This window comes from Macrotis lagotis, chromosome 2, assembly GCF_037893015.1.
Source record: "Macrotis lagotis isolate mMagLag1 chromosome 2, bilby.v1.9.chrom.fasta, whole genome shotgun sequence".
Lineage (NCBI taxonomy): Eukaryota > Metazoa > Chordata > Mammalia > Peramelemorphia > Peramelidae > Macrotis > Macrotis lagotis.
The window spans coordinates 212,044,462-212,067,311 of NC_133659.1; the positions used below are offsets into that span (position 1 = coordinate 212,044,462).

The following is a 22,850-nucleotide window of genomic DNA, read 5'->3' on the forward strand; positions in this document are numbered from 1 at the left end:
TATCAAAAAGGAAAGTTTTAGATTTGATCAGAATCTTTTTTTTAAAACTTCTTCAATTGATATTTTATTTTTCCAAAAACATATTATGAAAGATTTTCAACATTCATATGCATATGTATATTTTTAAGTTACAAAATTTCCTCCCACCCTCCCTTCCCACCTATCTCCCCTCAGCAGCAAACAGTCAAGTTAATATTGTACATATACATTTGTGTTAAACATGTTTACACATTAGTCATTTTCAGTAATAAAGTGTTCATCAGATTCTGAAGGGTTTTTATTATTTTGCTTTGTTTTGTTTTGTTTTTCTTCCTCTGCATGGGGATAACATTGTCCATAGCAGTTCTAGTAGGGTTGTCCTAGCTCTTGTACTTCTGAGAGGAGCTGCTTCCATCAAGGTTGATCATCTCACGATGTTATTGCTAATGCGTATTTTGTTCTCTTGGCTTGGCTCTTTTCACTCAGCATCAGATCTTGTAATTCTGGCCATGCTTCTCTAGCGTCCAGTTATTTATGGTTTCTTATAGAACAATAGTATTCCATAATATTCATTTACCATAACTTGTTTAACCACACCCCAAATGATGGCATCCTCTCATTTTTCAATTCTTTGTCATTACCAAAAGAACTGCTATGAATATTTTGGAACATGTAGAACTTTTCCCATTTTTTATGATTTCTTCTGGAATTGGAATTGCTGGGTCAAAGGGTCAGTTTTATTGCTCTTTGGGCATAGTTCCATATTGCTCTCCAGAATGGCTGGATCCCTTCAGAACTCCATCAGCAATGAGATTTGACCAGAATCTGAAGGGAAAAACATTTCAGCTAGGTCAGAGGATGATACTTCATATTTCAAAGGAAGATGAATATAATATCTCTATCTAGACAATTGTGAAATACTATACATATATACATTCAGGGGCAGCTCTTTGCTGAAACCAGACACATAGAACTGGGTTTTGGAGATTTCATTGTCCTTCTTTTAGTTTTGTAAAGTCATAGCTATTAATGCTGCTCTACTGGCATAGAGCTTTGTGATGTGTGGTGAATAATCATTATTCTAGATGACTATGACCGCTTAGCTCATTTGCAGTCACGATTTACAATTGTGATATTGAATCATTGAAGTATGTTTAACTTTTACATGGAATAGAAGAGTAATGAATCAAAGGAAAAGATCACTAAGCCTCATAGATATGAACAATGGATAGAGGAAATGAAGATCACTTTAAAAATTAAAATATACACAGTACTCTGCAGAAATCTCTCTTCATCTTCATAACTACTTACTCTCAGCAAAACAATAGATTTCTTGGTTGTGCAAGGGAATCATCATAACGTTTATAGCTAATCAGAAATTCTAGTGTCAAAGTTGTAGATCCATTACATTAGTTATAGATAGGTGTTTCTAAATCCCCCTGATGTGTATTAGAAAATGTATTTTAAAAAGACAGTTCTCACTTCTGACCTTTACAGAGAAGATCATGGCCCTAATGCAAGAATTCTTAAGTATTTTTGTGTGTCACAGACCCTTGGGCCATGTGGTGATCTCTTCTCAGGATAATAATGGTTGTTTTTGTTTTTTAATTTCATAAAATAAAATACATAAGATTATAAAGGAAACCAATTATATCGACATATAGTTATCTAATTTTTAAGTTCATAGATCCCAGAGTAAAAATCCTACATTAATCTCTTTTTTTTCCCCCTTCATCTCTTCTCCAGTTTTTGCATGGGGCAGGGAGATGAGCTAGTCCTAATCTTTCTTGGTATCTTGAAGCAAATTAAGAGACTGATCAAAGCACTAAGGCATGAAAGCAGTTGAGAAATGTTACTCAAGGGAGGATTAAAGAAACCTAACCTTTGGGCTTGGCACTGAAGAGAAGGTCATGAAAACAGAACCTCAGCAGACCTAGTTCACTTCCCACTATGTCTCCTCCAAAGATCTCACTAGAGTAAATGGCACTTACCTTGGTTCTCAATTCAGCTCCCTGACAGAAAGAAAAAGAAGTGTCAAATATGTTTTTCATCTTAAGGCCTCTCTGGGCAAATATACAAAATGGAAATTTGATAGAAACAAATTTCAGTTGCCAGAATACTCCTTAAAGAACAAGTTACAGAGTGTGGCAACCATGACAACCCAGACTGATGGTTTTATCTCCAGAACTGTTGTTAGTGTTGCCTAAAATGAGACTATTTTAATTAAGAAAACAGTGCGCATGTTTTGTTTTGTTTTTGCTGCATATACACCTAGATCCAAGTCTTTTGATTCAAATACAATTTAACCTTTCATTGTAATGAGAGTTAAGCATTTGTTTATTTGCACTAGTGTGACTTCATTATCTGACTAATCATCATAGTATTACAGCTAACTTTTAATACTTGGTTGAGTTTGCAACAAATTAATCAGGTCTGGTCTATGTTTATAAGGCATAAATTGAAATGGAGATTGGACAATTATGCAGGTAATTGGCTTAATTTATTCAAAGGGAAAAAAATACCCTGAATTTTGTTGTAGGGCTTGTAAAATTTGTAAAAACCTGCTCCAACCTTTCTCCCTCCCCAATCTCTCCTATTTCCTAATTTATTTTTCCAATAATGCTTCAATAGTCTTAACATTCAGTTTCCAAGAGTCTTCTTATAAGTATAGTATTTTGTACTCAGGGAGCTTCAATTTGAATTTTTATTCAATTTCATTTAGCAAACATTTACTTAAAAATCAAATCTTGGTTTTTCCATAACCCTGCAATTAAAGTGAGATAATTCACTTTTAATTCTGATTTTGCTACCCTTTGACAAGTAATTTCTCTGAGTCTCAATTTCCTTACCAGAAATGAGGCTCTTGAGTCAGATAATTCCAAGAAGTTTCCTTAGAGTTTTAACTCTGATCTTTAGTTATCTCTGACTATACCACCATCCTCTCTGAAGATACTGTAATGAAAGAAGTTTTGGGACTAAAATAAAGGTCAGGGGCAGCTAGGTGGTGCAGTGGATAGAGTGCTGGCCTGGAAGTCAGGAGTACCTGAGTTCAAATCCAACCTCAGACACTTAATAATTACCTGTGTGGCCTTGGGCAAGCCACTTAACCCCATTGCCTTGCAAAAAAACCCCTGAAAACAAAAAACAAAAAAATAAAATAAAGGTCAAGTTGGATAGTTCTTTTTCCCAAACGAATGAATGAATAAGCAAACAAATAAATAAAAGGCATTAGCTACATATGATCATGTTTTGTTGATTTTTTGCATAACCAACACTTTATAAATAATGCCATTACTCTTACCCAATGCAAGGAAGAAAAATGAAGCCCAAATGAATGTCCTGGAGTCTTGAGTCCTAAGTGGCCAATTTGAACAGTAAGACCAGCATGGCTCTGGAGAGTTTAAGGAGCCTAATAAAAAAAGAAAATGAGAGAAATAGGAAAGCTCTGTGGAATCTGAAACTAATTTTCTTTTCTTTTATAAATTTTCTGAAGTTGGATAATGATCTATAAAATCTAATGTGTGTTTTTGTTAATTGGTTGTTCTTATTGGAGGAAGGCAAAGTGATTAACTGAAGTGGATGTTTTATTAAAAACCTGTTTCAGTGTAAATGTGTATTTCTTTAATTAAGACCAAAAACAAATTGTAACAAGTAAAAGCTTTAATTTGATCATTTTTAGCTATGAGAGCCAATTTTACTTCCCAATGTTTAGTTTTCTTCTCCTTCTCCTCCTCCTTTTCCTTCTTATTCCTTAAAAATCAGGGACTCAGAATAGCAACTTTAACTCTCTTCAAACAGTAGCTATTATGTCTTCATATCAATAATCTTGGGATCCACAAATTGCAAAATGAGAGCTGAAGTTCAGTGACCAGGATGGAACTCATGGTTTCCTAATGAAAGAGATGTGTACTGTTACATGTAGGTTTGAGGAAGATGAGGAATGGAAGAGAAGAGACACTTTCCAGTAGTTTTACTTAGTACTTTTTGGTCGGTTTGCTTCAGTAATTTTGAGGATTCAAGCCAGATGATGATTAGAGACTAAATACTGGGAAGCTAAAATACTTTAGGGTTTCTGCAGTCATCTCTGCTTTCAGAAGGTAGAATGGCACAGTTGAAGTCAATGATTAAAATCTCTAAATTTCATTTTAGAAGAATAAGCAACTAGCAATGAAATTGACTGTCTACTCCCAAATTTCTCACTGACAAATGTGATAAATATTTACTCTAAAGATTGGTTTTCCTTATTCTTTTTTTTTAAAGTTCATTTGTACTGGAGTACTTTAGAAAAAGATGATTCGTATGTTATTATTTGTAAAAAGGAATTACAAAAGAGGGAAACAGTGACTGATTTTTATATTAAGATGGAAATAAATTATCAGATAAATCTGGATACTGAATGGCAATTTGGGAGTAATATCAGGGGAAAAAGACATTTATTTTGTTCTTCATTTTTAAAATAAATGTCCCAAAGTAGATAAAGCTGGATCCAGACCTTTTGTCCCTAGAGCAAAGTGAGTTAGCTATTGATGTAGAAGGTTAGAATGGTGGGTAACACCCCTTCAATCATTGCTTCTCTTTTCCTTACACAGATGTACAGAGGAATTTCTTTGAAGGGACAAAACTGAGGTGTTGACTAGAGAATAGTTTATACCAATTGGAAGAGAAAGGGAATTCCTGACCCTTGCCAAATACACACACATTTCAACTTGGGGTGTGGGGGAGATTGAGTGGGGAAGACCAAGAAGGGAGTTCACTTTAAATGAAATGTGAGGACAGATACTAGAAAAGATTAAAGATAAAGAAGGCTTAATTACTACCCTGAAAAATGATTATGGCTTAACAATAACAACTGACACATGTCTCCTTTAAGATTTCCAAAGTATTATGCATATTCTATTATATAAAAGAACTGAGAAAATTGAAGCCAACTCTAAGAAGATCCCTCTCGGACTTTGTCAATATCTCATATCCATTTAAAATCACCCTCCCAACTCTCTCCTCCTTTGTTCTAATGTCTAAGGAAAACGTAAATCTGAAAAAGCTCAGGCACTAAATTAGTAGTCTTGATCCTAATCCTTCTCATTTCCTTCTGGAGCTTGCCCCTTTGCATTATTTATATTCTTTAATACTTCTTTATCCATTAGTTCCTTTTTCACTGCCTACAAATATATCTGATCTTACCCATCACTTAAAAATAATAACACAAATTAATTTTAAAAAAGCCATTCATATAGTTCTGCCAACATCACAAGTTATTATTCTACATCTCTTCTCTGGCAAACTCCAATGGTATGAAAAACTGCCTCTATTTTATTTATTTTCTTATGCTGACTACAAACCATGTCACTCAATTGAAATTAAAGTAGGATCAATGAACTAAGCTGCTGAATCTAATGTCATTTTCTTTTTAAAAAAAAATTATTTATTTAAGGCACTAGGGTTAAAGTGACTTGCTCAAGGTCACACTACTAGGCAATTAATAACTATCTAATCTAATAAGTATCTAGTATTTGAGCTCAGAGCCACCTGATTCCAGGGTTGGTGTTCTATCCATTGTGACACCCAGCTGCCCTTTGAATTTTTAATAAAATCCTCATCTTTCTTTCTCTCTCTGAAGTTTTAAACACTAGTGACAACTCCTGCCTTAAGAACACCATCACCTTAACTAAATTTTCAATTAAAATTTTATTTATTTAGTTTTCCAATTATATGTATGGATAATTTTCAACATTCATTTTTGGAAAGTATTGTCCCTTCCATCCTTCCCTCCTCCCTCCCTAAGTAATCTTAGTTGTAATCCAAGGTCCTTTGCCCCCTGAAATATCTTACTCCAGGTTCTCTGACCCATTTAAGTTTGAAGCTACTAAATCATGTCTAATTCTGACTGTGGCTCCCTTCTTTATTATAGGATTTTTGTTTTGGGGGGTCAGGAGTCTGATCCCTGCTTTCTGCTCTGGTGTCTTAGGTGCTCCCAGTTTATTCCCTACATTAGGGTAGCTTCTTTGTGCTGCTTGCAGTAGTTTCTCCTTTATATAAGAATTCTGAAATTGACTATACTAACCCATGAAGGTTTTATTTTGGTTTCTTTTTCCGGAGTTGATCAATGGATCTATTCAAAGACTATTTTGTTTCTTGTTCTAGGATATAAGGACAACTTTCCTTGATAATTTCCTGAATGATATTGTCCAGGCTCTTTTTCTGATTGTGACTTTCAAGTAGATCAATATTTCAAAAATTATTCCTCTTGGATAAGTTTTCCAGATTGGTCATTTTTCCTAAAAATGTCCTTTACATTTTCTTCTATTTTCCCCAACTTTTGGTTTTGTTTAATGGAATCTTGATATCTCATAGAGTCATTGGTTTTCACTTTTCCAATTCTAATTTTTAGATTTTATTTTCTTCAGCTAGTTTTTTTGTTTTTCTTTCCTAGTTAGTTAATTTTTCTTTTAAAGTAATTGTTTTCTTTTTTTCTATTTGGCCAATTTTAGTTTTAATGATATTGTTTTCTTCAGTCATTTTTTGTGTTACCTTTTCCCATTTTTCAGTTAGCTTAGTTCAGTTAGTTTCAGTTAGTTAGTTCAGATAGCATGGCTATCATTTCTTTACGTGACTTTTCTTCTTCCTCACTTCTTAATTTTTTAAATTCTTTTTGAATTCTTTCAAGAGGACTTTCTGTATGAGACCAATTCATAATCTCCTTTGAGGTTTCACATGTAGGCATTTTGTCACTTTTCTGAATGATGTTTTGATCTACCCTGTCACTAAAATAGCTTTTAATGGTTAGGTCTCTTTTCAGAATTTTGCTTATTTTGAAAGTTGAGCTCTCCTCTCGAGGCACAGGGGTTCAGTCCCAAACTTTTTGTATTGTGGGTTGGGAGTCTGGTCCCTGACTTCCCCAAAATATTTCTGGTATCATGGGTACTTGTGCTTTGTTCCCTGCATTGGGGTGGCCCAACCCAGACCTGCCTATTGAACCAGCATTCAGTGGCTCGAATTTTGCCTTCCAAGCTGTTGTTGGGCCCTTACTACTGATCTACTACGGTGCTGGCCTTCTGTGCAGGTAGGAGCTTCTTGCTTTTGGGAGATTCCTTCCTGGGAGCTTCCCAGATCCCAAGCCTATTCTGGGCTGCACTCCCCTTTTAAAGTTCCTTTAATATATCTTGAGCTGAAAAGTTGATTCGATCTTTTTTGTTTGTATGTTTGTGTGTGCGCTAAGTCATTTTGCGATCAGTTTAGAGATTTCATTTAAAGTTGTTTCAGTAAAATAAAAATGATTGAATGTAAATGTATACGTTTCATACATTTCTTCATAAATCTGGTTTTTAAACATTTGTTCTGATCTTTCCTTTCTTCTCTCTTCTGCTCTCCTTATATTTCTTCCCTTATTCCCCCTGCCCCATACCTGAACCTTTTGACTTCAGTCCTCAGCTCCCATGAGGTTAATTATAGTCTCTATGAAATGATTAAGTTCCACATATCTAGACACTCTCTCCCTTCTGTGTTCTAATCCCACATTATCAATTTGCTGCTGGCCATCTCCAACTGAAAACTTCATATCCCATATGGGTTCAGTCCAACACTTCCATAATTACTTAAAACAGGCACCCACCTGCCCAAGCATTCTCCACTTTTCTTTCCGCAAACCACAAAAAGCAACAGAGGCTGACTCTGCCCTTTCACATAAAGGAAAGGAGGACAGCTTGGGCATGAATCAGGTAGACTTAAAATGTGCCTCCAGAAACAAGACTCTGCAGATAGCTACTAATAGGATTAAAATTAAAAAGCAGGGGAAGAGAAGCCTGGGTAAGCATAATAGATAGAGGAAATGCTGAAAGGGCAAAAAGATTAGAGGTCTCAATGAAGGTGAAGAATAGGTTTAAAAAGGGAGAGATATCAGAGGTTTTGCTTAGAAAGAGAAATGTCAGAGTGTCTTAAGGAAAGAAATGGAATAGGGGCAGCTAGGTGGCGTAGTGGATAAAGCACTGGCCTGGAGTCAGGAGTACCTGGGTTCAAATCTGGTTTCAGACACTTACTAATTACCTAGCTGTGTGGCCTTGGGCAAGCCACTTAACTCCATTTGCCTTGCAGAAACCTACAATAAAAGAAAGAAATGGAATAATAGGGTATAGTTGTGAGATGCAGTTTGTGAACAAAAGCATCAGAATGTGTGATTGAGGTGAAATTAAAGAATAGTTCATGGGATTTAAGGAGGCTGAAGATTCAGGAGGTTTTTGTGTTAGAAAGAGCATCACTAAAGATATTGATGTTTTCTATTTTTAAAGGAAGGGCTTAGGAAATTGTGCCTAATGCTGATCCAAGTACTGAAGTCCTTGAGAAAAGAGAGAAAATGATCTAGCACCCCATATACAAAAGTTGCTATGATCTGAATTGGGTGGAAATATTTTATTGATTGAACTTTATAATAAGAAAAGTTGAAGTGATTAAAAGTAAAAGGACAGTCTATAAGTGGCAGGAGCAAAGAATATTTTAACTTATCTTTTCATTGTGTGTGTAAAGATTATAAGAAAAGATACTACTAGCTCTGGAAAGGATAGCTAAGATATTGAGTATCGTTGAAGGGTAACCAAGTTTCAGTGAAGAATAGTGGATAGAAGAAGTAGGAAAGAAAGAATTTCAGACTAAGAAAATTATGTTCATTACAGAATAACAATTCCAAAAGACTTAGTGGAAGGAGTGGGTGAAGTAAGAGTAAGCCCATAAGTGAGATAGGGTTGAGAAGAATAAAAAAATGGAAGGTGCAGATTGTGGAATTTTATACATGTGATGCATGACTATAGGGTTAGAGAGAAATAGAAAGTAGATTTTTAGCCATAGAGATAGAATTTCAAATGCTTTGTTAAAATTTCATCTCACCAAGTACTTTTAGGCAATGTACAAAGCACTAAGGATAAAAAGATGAACAAAAACAGCTCACAAAGGAGCTTCCCCCCCAAAGTATCTTAATTTCTTACTCAGTCACTTGTTATTATACGCTCCTATATTTCTCCAATAATAATTTAAAAATTTATCTGGTGGGAAACTCTGCCCTCCAGGCACTAACAATCTATGATACCTCAGCTTCTTCTTGTGCTGGGAAACACTGCAAAAACCAAGATCCCTAGAAAGAACCTGGAGCTTTTAATCTACCCTCAAAGTAGCCAGTATGAGATCTGTCTGAATATGCTATTACATTCACAAAAATATTTAAACCTCACTTGAGACTTAATTGTTCCAGCAGGCTAAGGCTTCAACCATTGAGAATACTTTCTGATGGCCTAAGAAGAAAATGTAGTGCAAGAGGAGTAACTCATTTGTCCCTTAACACTGGTGCTCCACCATGTCAGGGAAGCTATCCCTAACTGAATCAATGGTAAATTAATCCATTCTACAATTAAATAAACCTTATTCTTTAAACTGCTTCATCATCTTGTGACATCTATGAATGGCTAGAGTATGACCTAACTAATAATAAATTGCAAGGGAATAAGTTTTATTTTGGGTCTGAGAAATTAAATAAAGATTTGAAATGGGGCGGCTAGGTGGCGTAGTGGATAAAGCACCGGCCTTGGAGTCAGAAGTACCTGGGTTCAAATCCGGTCTCAGACACTTAACAATTACCTAGCTGTGTGGCCTTGGGCAAGCCACTTAACCCCGTTTGCCTTGCAAAAAAAAAACCCTAAAAAAAAAAAGATTTGAAATAGTCACATCAATTGTTTAGTGATCTATGGTGAAGAGAAAGGTTATTCATCATAAACTTTCTCTTCTCTCTTCATTATCTTGCCCCATTCTATTTTGCTTTAGTCCAGTCTCTGATGAAAAAAGTTTTCTCATGAGAAAACACAATCTATCTAATTGTACTCTTGATGGTCTCCTTTGCTCATCCTCTAACTCTTATTTCAGCTTGTACTACAATCATCCCTTTTCTCTCTTCCTAATCTCTACATTTATCCCTCTGATTAACTCAATCTTTGCCCATCATAAAAAAGAATACTTTCTTTATCCCATCATCCTGCCAAATGCTCTTGTTATAATTCTTTTTCTTTCACAGCCCAAATCTTAGAATAAGTTAGTTATACTCAATGCTTCCACTTAACCTCCTTTCACTTGCTTCTCAACCCCTTTGCAATTTGACATCTGACCTTATCACTCACCTGAAATTACTCTCTCCAGTTGCCAATGATTACTTAGTTGCCAATGCAATATCCTTTTCTTAATCCTCATCCTTCTTGATCTGTCTGTAATATTAGAGACTATGATCTATCTATCATTTCCTCTATTATACTAACACTAGATTTTCACAGTGCAACATTCCCTTAGTTCTATTACCTCAGTATTCCTCAGTGTCTTTTGTAAAATCATCACCTGACTCCCTAAATGTAGCTGTAACCCAAACTTCTGACTTAGGTCATCTTCTGTGCTACTTCTATCCTCTTTTCTGCTCACTTCCCCCCACATCCTCATCTCTTTTTTGTCTCTGTCTCTCTACTTCTCCTTCTGTGCTTCTCTCTGAGTCTTCATCAACTTCCTTAAGTTCAGTTATCATCTCCACATAAATGACTCTGAGAGGTATATATTCAACTCACTTATCTCTACTAAGTTCCCAATTTGTTCTTGATGTCTCTTTTGAAGGAAATTTACTCACTCATCCCCTTAGCTCACTAAACTCAATATGTCCCAAACAGAATATACTCTCTTTCTCAAAAACAGCATCTTCTGTTCCAAATGTTCCTATTTCTTCTAAGGGCTTCCCAATTTTTCTAGTCCCCAAGGTTTGCAACTTTGGAGTCAACCAAACCTATTTCATTTCTTTCTTTAGCCTTCTCTAATCCAGTCAGTCAATTAGCATTTATTAAACATCTATTATTTGCTGGCATTAAAGTGTTAGTGGTACAAAGAAAGGTAAAAAAAAATCCCCAAATAAAAACAACCAAATAACAATAACTACAGCAACAAAATAAAACAAACCCAGCCCCTGCTTTCTAGGAACACACTGTTTAATTGGGGAGAAAACTTACAAACAACTCTTTATAAAAAAGATTAATTGTTATTAAGTGTCAGAGAGAAGACACTAAGATTATGGAGAACTCAGAAAGGCTTCTTTGCAAAATTTCTAAAGCACAAGTCTGACCATGTAGATATAGGGTCAATATTTCTCCATTGCTTCCAAGAAAAAATACAAATTCCCCTGGAATTTAGTACTTCACCATCTGATTGCATTATCATCTTAGATCTCACATTTCTTCCCACAGTTCTACCACAGTCAAATTGTTAAACTTACTCTTCTCCATAATGTGACATTTTCCTACCTCCATGACCTTGCACCAGCTGTGCACCATGCATAGACTTCCTTCTCTTCTTTGCCTCATAGACTTCCTGACTTTCTTCAAAGAACAGTTCTAGTGTTATTTCCTTTCCTGGAGACCTTTCCTGGTAACCTTATTTGTTATTACTTCTCATACCCCTTTAATATCTTTATATTAATTTTTACTATATTTAACATACACTTATTTGTTTACCTGTTGTTTCCTTCCAGTAATAATAACAATAGCCAGCACTTATATAATATTTTAAGGTTTGCAAAGCACTCTACAAATATTAGCTCATATCATCCTCACAACTACCTTGGGAAATAAACTTTCCATTTATATCTTTGGATTCCAGGACCTAGCACATTGCTTGTTAACTAAAAAATACTAAAACAATTGAATTGAACTCAAATAACATGTGATCTTTAACATTGCAGGTGGCAACATGTTCATGCCTGTTCATTCAAAATGACTCTGAGTATGCCCTTTCAGAAATTTGCCATGAAAAAGTCCACCCAACATGTTGGAGACCTTTCTCAAGTTCTCTTTATATAAAGAATAACAATGAAGTAAGTTACTGATATTTATCTTATTTTCCTCTCGTAACAATCTTGTAAAGTAAATATAACAGAGAAGAATAATACTAATAGTAATCATATCACCAGGTTATAATTGAGATTATATTCACAGGATGTGACAAAAGTTTTAGTACACTTTAAAGATTAGATAAAAATTGCACCCATATTTTGCATATGTGTGTTTGCAGTACACAGACACATGGAAAATCTAGGGTTGTAACACACACACACACACACACACACACACACACACACACACAGAGAGAGAGAGAGAGAGAGAGAGAGAGAGAGAGAGAAAATCAAGCCCTGATTAGCAACAATTGATTTCTGAGGTACACTGAAGTTCACATTGAAAATAGTTACCCACAAGACAAGTGATTTCAGCAAACACCTGCAAAAAGACCTACCTTTGGGACAAATCAACTGTAACTATTCAAGTTAAGATTTCAGCTCCTGTCTTCCTGACTTTGGTCCAATGGTCTATCTAGTTCATGTACCACTCAGACTCCTGCTTTGAATACATCATGTTTTTAACAGGAAGAATGAAGCAAACATGCAAATAAGTGTAACACAAAATAAAACATGAAAAGTACAAAAGAAATGCAGCATTTCTTGCTAATATCAATTAAAGCCCCACAGAGAACTATACTACTTGAATGTTTGATAATCCTATTTCATCTATGAAGAATAAAACTATTTAGGGGCAGCTAGGTGGTGCAGTGGATAGAGTACCGGCCTTGGAGTCAGGAGTAACTGAGTTCAAATCCAATTTCAGACACTGAATAATTACCTAGCAGTGTAGCCTTAGGCAAGCCACTTAACCCCATTGCCTTGAAAAATCTAAAAAAAAAAAAATAAGACTATTTAAGTCTCTGTTGAATTAGTGAAACTTGGATAAAAAGTTTTGCATTGCTAGTCTTTGTTCTTGTCATGACATATCATGTAGAAAAATAATGAGTATATGAATTTAGTGTCAAAAATATTTAATAGCTACTGAATGATATAAGACCCTACCCTCTAGCTCCATAATTTATCTCTGAGCACTTTTCTCAGCTCAGATGTGAATTATTTCCGGTTTGCTTCTCTTTGCTTACTTAGAAAGATGAAATAGACCTTGATTTAAGACCCTCAAAACACTTTGATGGATGTAGCTTCTCTCAGCAGTTCAGAGAGTTAGGACAACCTTTTTAGACCAGCTATGGACAATGCTATCCCCATCCAGAGGAAAACAAAACAAAACAAAACAAAAAAACCCCTTCAAAATCTGATGAACAGGGGCAGCTAGGTGGCGCAGGGATAGAGCACTGGTCCTGGAATCAGGAGTACCCGAGTTCAAATCTGGCCTCAGACTTTTAATAATTACCTAGCTGTGTGGCCTTGGGCAAGCCACTTAACCCCACTGCCTTGCAAAAACCAAATCTGATGAATACAAAAATTACTTTTTAATAAACTTCTCTTATATATTTCTTTCCCTTAATTCTAATTCCTAATACTGACTAATCTGTAAACATGTTTAACATAAATGTGTATATACAGTATTCACCTATTTGCCACTGAGGGGAGGGAGGTGGGGAGGGAGGATGGAAGGAAAATATGTAACTTTAAAATATGCATATATTATATAGATGAATGTTGCAAAACTTTCATAACATATATCTGTAAAAATAAAATATCAATAAAAAAAGATCCTGATAGCATGAAGATGTGTGTGTGGGGTCCTGAGTACCCAAACATAGCAAAACTGCTGTGCCATCCTCTTGGTGCACAATGGTGCAATTCCTAGAGTCAGTGTTCCAGGACTTGGTGCCTGAGGCAGTCCTCTCCTAACTGCTTCCTGATCTCCACCAGAAATCATGATGCTTAAATATCTATTGTGCCATCGATGGAGGCACAAAGTCTGACTCTCCATGCCAAATGCTACATCTTTGGAAGAGGACAATTTTAGATCTAGAAAAACAGAACACACTCAGAATGATTGCTATGGTTTCCATTTAAGTCCTGCCTTACTCAAAATTCATAAAATGACTGTCCACATAAATTCAACAAAATAATCTATATATTACAACTATAATACTTCAAAATATGTAATCATTCCCCTGAGCATCTTTACAAAAATCCAAACTCCTTATCCTGGCATTCATGGTCTTAACCTGCCTTTCTACCAATGAACTACTCAACCTTCCCTAATCTCAGTTTTAGTTAAAATTAATAGTTTACTTTCCCTTGATATTCCTTTATTTTCCTGTGTGGGTCCTCACTTAATATTTTATTTTTTGTTATTTTTTTTCAGACTGGACCTCTAATCTAGGGTGATAGTGCATCAGTCATTCCCAGTAGTGGTTGGCACAGTACCTTTATTTTAATCTGAACTGATTTTCTACTTCTCATTTCTGTTTGTTGTTTTTGCAAGGCAATGGGGTTAAGTGACTTGCCCAAGAACATACAGCTAAGTGATTATTAAGTGTCTAAGGCAAGATTTGAACTCAGGTCCTTCTGACTTCAGGACCAGTGCTCTATCCATTGCATCATGTAGCTAACCCTGGTTTTCTCCTCTTTAAGCAGTCTAGTAACCCTTAGCTCTCAGGACCTCACCATATTGGTGCCAGAATCAGTGTGAATACTCGAGCTTTAGCCCAACTATTGCTCAGAACTTCCACAAACAAGAGTTCACCCAACCTCTGCCTTCTAAGCAGCAAGAGCTATAGGCATGTGCCACAGATCTGACATCCTTATTTGTATTAATGCTATTCCACATACAAAGGAAAGTATGGCATAGTGGATAAGGAACCTGTATTTGAACTAGGATAGGCCTGTTAGAATCCTATTTCTGACAATCATTTATGTGTACCCATTGGCAAGTCATTTGGAAAATGAAGAGGTTGAATCCTGGCTATTAAGGCCCTTTCTCTTTTGACTTTCTCTTTGCTTTTTCATTACCTTGGTAAATTCTCCCCATCTTTTTAGGTCCATTTCCAGGGCTACTTCCAACATGTGACCTTAACAAACATTAATCATCCACTTTTTAGAATTTCTATAGTGATTATTTTGCATGTCATACTTTATAATATTTCATTATATACTTTGCCTTGTCACTTAGCTTTCTTATGCTTCTAGAGGACAAGAATTGTAATTTTTTAATCCTTTCAATCTTCCTCAGTACCAGTCACAATGCTTCATATGTAATAGACACTTAAGAAATCAATCACCATTTCTCAACATCTATAACAAGGGAAACAACCCTAAATTTAGAGGGATGGAACAAATATTCTGAAGGTACTAAACTATATACTGCTAGCATTGTGGAGGCAAGGGGTTTTGGAGGGGAATTCTTAGCTGACTTTCCCAAAGCAACTCTCCACTGGAAGGCCATGACTCAGATGATAGTTACCCGTCAAGGAAGGTTAGACAGAAGTAGGAAAGTGTATGGCATAATTGACATGATTAACATTTTTGTAGAGGGTTTGATTTCTCAATCTGGGCTTCCTCTTGAATTCTTTAGCCTCACCTTTTGCCAGCTTTCTTGGTAAAGTACTGCCTGAACCTTCTTCAAATAGCAGACACAAAACATAATTGAAGAGTAAACTTTCAGTCTAGGCCAATTGGGTAAATTGCCTTTGTGTTTTTCCACCCCTGCCTCATGCCAGATGGAATAGTTGGCCCTCAAGTCCATGGCCCTGGGCTGGCATTTAGAATAGTGGGGATTTTGAAAATGATTTTCTTTTTTTCCTCAGACAACTATCCTGGCACAGATAGCTTTTGTGAGAGGTTGATCCCAGGGTCATTTCCATAATATTTTGGCTTTTTTAAAGCTATCTTCAGTGGTTTCTCTGACTGTGTGTGTGCTGTTCTTCCAAGAGATCATGTGAATAATTTCAGAATGAACTGTGCACTGGTCTCCAACATATGTAAGCACTAGAATTTCAGGGAAGATTTCTGCGTCAGTGACAAGCTGAGAATGCCTTTTTTCCTTCTGTTCCCTACTCATACTGTGGGGTTGTATCCTTAACAAAACAGCTGTTACTGGAAAGAACGACTAATGTTCCATCAGGAAAATTACAACCTTAGCTTTCCCTAATCTAATAAGCATATTTTGTGTGCCTGTGTATGTATGTGTGTGTGTGTGTGTGTGTGTGTGTGTGTGTGTGTGTGTAGGAAGAAACTCTAGGTAACTGATTTTTAACCTTCTCAGATATATTAAAAACTGAGTAAAAACAATTTCTGTGTAAATATTTAAGAAAGAGTCAGAGTAAGAAAGGCACCATTACGTTTAATGGTTCTTTTCTACTTATAATAAAACTTCAATTCTGAAACTAAAGATACTAAAGGAATTTTTGGACCATATTTAATGGGTACAGAATGGTGTAGTGGATAGAGAGCTGACCTAGGTTCAAATCCTGCCCCATATATATATATATATATATATATATATATATATATATATATTTATATATATTAGTTTTGTGATTCCAGGCAAGTCACTGCCTAACACATGTAATAAGGCACTTAACCTCTGAGTGGCCTAGGTAAAGAGCTATGAATTGCAGAGTAGCAACTGAGCTTCATTGATGTAGGGAAAATTTTCATCTGGGAATTTCTTATGCCATTGAAATCACAAGCCAGGCCCTTACTGTAAATGGGGGATATTAGGAAGGTCTCCTAATCTTGTAGTCTGAAAAACTTTTCATGGAAATGACCCTGCATGCTGGACTCATCCAGCAGGGTCCATTTGTGAATTACTTCTGCTGACATAGGCTGCCTATAGGTCTTTTGATCCTTCTATTGAAGAATGAAGACTATGTCAAAGAGGGTTGGTCAAGGAGGCAAGAAGAGGCATCCGGTGATCTTTAAAAGATTAGGACAAAGTCTTTTTTTTTTAATTTGCCCTCTTCATTTTATTTCTTCTTCTAAAGATTAAATTAGATAGTGTACAAAAAGCACTTTGTTATCTCCTGAAATACAAGAAATATGAGCTATTATTTTGATTTCAGTTCATCCTTTTTGGGGTTTATTCTCAGAAATTAAATTTGCTAAATATGGTTACTATTTTGTAGAGAATGCAAAGTGTTTAAAAAATTCCCTTCTATCATCAAGAAATGCTTTATAACAGGAATTACCTAGAAACTTCCTAGTTTTTCATAGTGTTTTTTTTTGCAAGGCAGTGGGGTTAAGTGACTTGTCCAAGGGTCACACAGCTAGGTAGTTAATAAGATTCTGAGGATTGATTTGAACTCATGTCCTCCTCACTCCAAGGCCTGATCTCTATCCATTGCCCTCCCTGGCTGCCCCTTTTGTTGCCCTTTGAGTGAAGAGTTGTAGTATTTTATACTCTTTAGTGTGCAAATAATAACTACATTGAATTGCATTTAAAAATGATTAAAGCTTATGAATAATATGTTTTTTTAACTGGCAGTTTATAGGCCCTTTGAAATCTTTCCACAGACTCCTTGGGGTCTATGGACCTGAAGTGATTTCCAATTTCTGTTGATGAAACAAAGGTATAAGACTTCTTATCCCTGGAGATTGAGAAGGTAAAATGGAACATTGAATAGAACAGTTAAAAAAAAACAACTTTTTTCTTCTTTCATTTGATTTCACTTCACTTCCCATCAGATGCTCTCTTCAGTTCTAATATTCTACCCAATGAACTGCCAACTGTCTTATTTTTTTTTCCCTTGGTGAACAGTGTAATAGTTGTAATTTGTGTTCTTAAAGAAAAGCAGTCTTTTTTGTTTTTAGGTTTTTGCTAGGCAATGGGGTTAAGTGGCTTGCCCAAGGCCACATAGCTAGGTAATTATTAAGTGTCTGAGACCGGATTTGAACCCAGGTACTCCTGACTCCAGGGCCAGTGCTTTATCCACTGCGTCACCTAGCTGCCCCCAAAAAGCAGTCTTTTCTTTAAAACACACCTAAGAAGTCTCTGCAGCCAGATTTATCCCCTACATAGGGACAGTTGGGGGAGGACAAAGTCTTCATCTTTCTCTTCTTCTCTTTGAAGTTTGTCTTTTGGTTGGAACACAATTAATATCAGTTCTCTATTGAACTTATACCACAGGAGAGAGTGAGAGTTTTCTCTCCTCTCCCACAGCTATGGCAACACAGATATGAACAAGTGAATAAACAAATAAATAATGACTTGATGAATGAATAATCAATTAATGTATAAGGATATGTAGATCTAAATGTAAATATATGTATAAATGTATGTATATATGAATAGATATGTGCATAGAGACACTCATGTATATTCACATATATGTGTTACCTAAATGCATGCACACACAAATATATATATATATATTTACATGCACGTTTATATGTAATAAATGAGTCTAGGCAGATACTTAAAAATCTGAAATTCTTAGCTCCTTTCCTTGCTGTATATTTCTTTTGTTCTGGAAGAAGAGCATGATATCAGGGAGGTGATGTCATGATATTGAAGTGAATTGGATTTAAGTGAGAGGGTCCTGGGCAAAGTCATCAATCTCACTTTCTCCTCCAGAGAAAGTGTCCAGTTATTCCAGTTGCCAGCTATGTTATCAGGACCACTGGAGATATTCCTGGATTCAATGGGAAAACTTAGCCTTTGAGGTTTTTTCTTTAATGTGAATGTTCTTTATTATCATATTCAAAATAACTAATGTAGACATTCTGTTCCTTAGCTTTTCTTGTTTGTTGAATATGATTTTTTTTATTCCATATAGTAAAAGGTAGCCTTGAAGACTCTCTTCTTGTAAATTCTCTTCCTTGCATATAACATAATAATCAATCAATAGGCATTCATTAAACAATGATGATGTGACATCTTTAAAAGGACACAAACACAAAAAAATGAAAAAAAAATCCCTCTTCACAAGGAACAATTTTGATATTTTCCTTAAGTCATATCTGACTCTTTATGACCCAAAGATATGGGAGTAGTTTGCCATTTCTTTCTCATTTTACAGATGAGGAAACAAGAAGCAAGGTTAAATGACTAACCAAGGGTCCATACAAGTAGTCTACATCTGTGGTTGGATTTGAACTCAGGTCTTTCTGACTGTAGGCCCACAAATCTATCTGCCCTTTAAAGGAACATATATTTTATCAAGAAAAAAATATGTATATAGATTAAATATATATAATATGTATTCATATATATGCAAATACTATAACAAAAATAGTTAAATACTAGGTAGTTAAGGAAGGGAGAGTATTAACTGTTGGAAAGAATAAATGGATAGCCTTAATGGATAAAGTGATGCATAAGCTGTAGCTTTTTTTTGTTTGTTTGTTTTGCAATGCAGTGGAGTTAAGAGACTAACCCAAGGTCACACAGCTAGGTAATTATTAAGTGTCTAACTCAGGTCCTCTTGACTTCAGGACCTTGTTATATCCACTGTACCACCTAGCTGCTTCTAAGCTATCCCTTGAAGTGATTCTTAGAGTGAGAAGTGAAGAGGGTGGGCATTCCAGTTTCAGGTATGACATACAAAATCATGGAGTTAGGAGATGGAATGCTATGGAAGGAATAGAGAGGACAGTTTGCCTGGACCCAGATTAGACAGGGAATTAATGTATAATAAAATATGGATCGGACTTTAAATGTCAGAGAGAGAAGTTTAGGTTTTATGTTGTTCACTATAGGGAGTCATTGTAGTTCAGTGATAATAGCAAGCAGTTTTATAGCCTTTAAAGATTGTCAGGTGATTTGTATTCTATCCAATTTAATCTTCACAAATAACCCTGTAATATAGTTAGTATTATTATCTCTATTTTATGAAGAGGAAACTAAGGTCCAGAGAAATTATTTTACTTGCCCAGAGTCACATAGCTGATCTTGAATTCAAGTCTTTCAGACTCCAGGTGTTCTCTCCCCCATGACACCTAGTGAAATGGTCTTATCTACTCTTGTTTTTTCTTGTCTTATTTTAGTCTTCATTGTCCTTAAGTTTTTCAGTTTTTGTCTCTGTTGTATATATATTTCTGTTGGATATATAGTGGTTACTATCTCCTCCTTAGCCTCAATAAAGAACATTCTCCTGTTTCTTTTCTCACAGCTTCTAATGGTACCTTCTCTTAATCTTTAGATGGCACTTCATATTTTCACTTCTTGCTCCTGTCTGAGGTATTTATATAAGGCCCTCTTTTTTATTGTCACTACTTCTCATTTCATCCATCCCCATGACTCTAATATTTGCCTTTATTCAAATGGCTTTTGGTCATTTTGTTTTCTTTTTCCCCAGGTCCATGTAAAATTTTGATATTCATTTTTATAACTTTGAGTTTCAAGTTTCCTCCCTTCTTTTCATTCCCCCCCACCTCCATAAAGAAAACAAGTTATTTGACATAGTTTTAAAATGTGTAGATATGGAAAACATTTCCATAACAGTCATGTTGTGAAAGAAAATATAGACTCCCCCCCCCAAATAAAGATAGCAGAGAAAATAATGGAAAATAAATATGCTTCATTCTGTATTCAGACACCATCAACTCTCTCTCTCTCTCTCTCTAGGGATGGATAGCTCTCTTTATCAAAAATCTGTCAGAGTTGTCTAGGATCACAGCACTGTTGAAAAAAGCTAAGTCATTTACAGTTGACCATACTACAATATTGCTATTACTTTGTATTCAGTACATTTTCCATTGCATCTGCTCAAGTAAGTCTTTCCAGGTGTTACTGAGAAAATACTGCTCATCATTTTTTTAAAATAGTGGAATAGCATTCCATTATAATCACATACCACAATTTGCTCAGCCTTTCCCCATCTGATGGGCATAGCCTGAATTTCAAATTCCTTACCACCAGGAAATAGTCACTATAAATATCCTTATACATATAAGGTCTTTTCCTTCCCTTTTTTCATTTCTTCTGGAATACAGACTTGGTAGTGGCATAGTAGTGTGGTATGCATGGTTTTATAACCCTTTGCAGTTTCAAATTGCTCTACAGAATGGTTAAATCCTTGCACAATTCTTCCAATAATACATTAATATCTCATTTTCCTGACATCCCCCCCCCAAATTGTTATTTGTCATTTCTGTTTTATTAGTCAATCAAATAGAAATAAGGTAGTATTTCAGAATTGTAGTAATTTTTATTTCTCCTAATAATATTGAGGTAGCACTTAATGTCATAGACATTAATAGCCTCATTTGAAAACTGTTCATTTCTTTTGATCATTTATCAACTAGGGAATGGTTGTTATTTTTCATAAATTTGATTCCATTTTCTAAGTTTGAGAAATGAGATCTTCATTAGAGAAACTTGTTTCAATATTCCCCCACCCCAGTTACTAATGCTAAATGTATTTTCCTCAATTCTATTCTCCAACACTGATCTTTATTCTTTTCTTTTTATCCTTTCACCCTGTCCCTCCTCAAAAGTGTTTTTCTTCTGACTATCCCTATCACAACCTGCACTCCCTTCCTTTACCCTTCCCCTTTCTACCATACCTTTCATCTCCTACCTTCCTCTAGGGTCAGAGATTTCTATGCACAATTGACTGTGTATGTTATCCCCTCTCTCAGACAATTCTGATAAGAATAAGATTCATTTCCCCTTACTGGTCCCTCTTCCATCCCCTATAAAAAACTTTTTTTTCCCTCTCTAAGCACTATATATTATATCCAACAGAAATATATATATATATATATATATATATATATATATATATATATATACATACATCAACAAAAGCTGAAAAACTTAAGGACAAAGAAGACTAAAATAAGACAAGAAAAAACAAAAGTAGATAAAACTATTTCACTAGGTCTCACAGAGAATAGAGCATCTGGAGTCAGAAAGACGAATTCAAAATCAGCCATGTGATTTTGGGCAAGTAAAATAATTTCTCTGGACCTCAGTTTCCTCTTCATAAAATGCTGATAGAAAAGTTCAATAGAATGGAGCAAAGGGAAGCTGATGACTTTTGAGGAGTCAAGAAATATTCAAACAAAACCAAAAGAATGAAAAACTGAAAGAAATATGAAATATCTTATTGAGAAACAACTGACCTGGAAAACAGATGCAGAAGAGACAATATGATCATCAGACTATTTGAAAACCACAATCAAAAAGAAAATCCTAGTTATCATCATTATAAGGAGTCATTGTAGTTCAGTGATAATAGCAAGCAGTTTCATAGTTCTTTAAAGATTGTCAAGTGATTTGTGGTCTATATAATTTAATCCTCACAAATAACCCTGTGATGTAGTTAGTATTATTAGCTCCTTTCCCATTTGATCAGTTTTGAGACATTCTTCTCCTCTTGGACTTTTACTCTTTTTCCATTTTACCCAGTATGCTTTGTAAGATGTTATTTTCTTTAGTGTTTCTTGTATCTCCTTCGCCAAGTTCCTGACTCAGTTATCATGATTTTCCCTCTTTGCTCTCATTCCTTTTCCCAATTTTTCTCTGTCTCCCTTTCTTGATTTTCAAAATTCTTTTTGAGTTCTCTCATGGCTTGAGACCAATTCATATTTGTCTTACAGACTTTGACTTTGTTATCTTCTTCTGAGAGTGTTTTGATCTTCCTTAACACCATTTTTTGGTCATTTTTGTGGTCAGATTTTTTTTCTTTTTAAAGTGCTCCTTTCCTCAGCCTACTCTGCTTTCAGGGTGTAGAGTGAACTGTCTCAAGTTTTTGGGTTTTTTAACAGTTGTTTACAGAAAAACTTCTAGGTCAAGCTCTAAGGAGAGGTTTTTTATTACTCTCCTGATCTAAGCTCTTCTCTGTGGGTGATCACAAGCTCTCCTTTCTTCCCTTCTTTGAGGCAAGTCCCCAGTCACCTGCAGTAGTAGGCTCTGTTGTGCTACTGATATTCCTGATCCTGGGACTGTAACACTGTAACCTAGTATAGGTTATATATATATATATATATATATATATATATATATATATATATATATATATATATATATACTAGTATAGGCAAACAGCAGAGTCCTACTTCAGAGAGAAAACAAAAGAGGCCTAGATTTCCCCCTTACCAACTGTGGGTTGAGAGA

The 22,850-nt window shown here is 35.4% G+C and overlaps 1 long non-coding RNA gene across 1 annotated transcript in view; it reads right to left on the reverse strand.

The window, feature by feature from the left end:
• Window positions 1-234: 234 nt before the first annotated feature.
• The window catches only part of LOC141511433 (uncharacterized), a 43,373-nt gene continuing 20,757 nt past the window's right edge, over window positions 235-22,850 (reverse strand). The window contains exons 2-3 of the long non-coding RNA XR_012475332.1: window positions 3,281-3,388; window positions 235-804 (exon numbers count right to left, since the gene is read on the reverse strand). This is a non-coding gene — a long non-coding RNA (uncharacterized LOC141511433). The remainder of the gene's footprint in view (window positions 805-3,280; window positions 3,389-22,850) is intronic.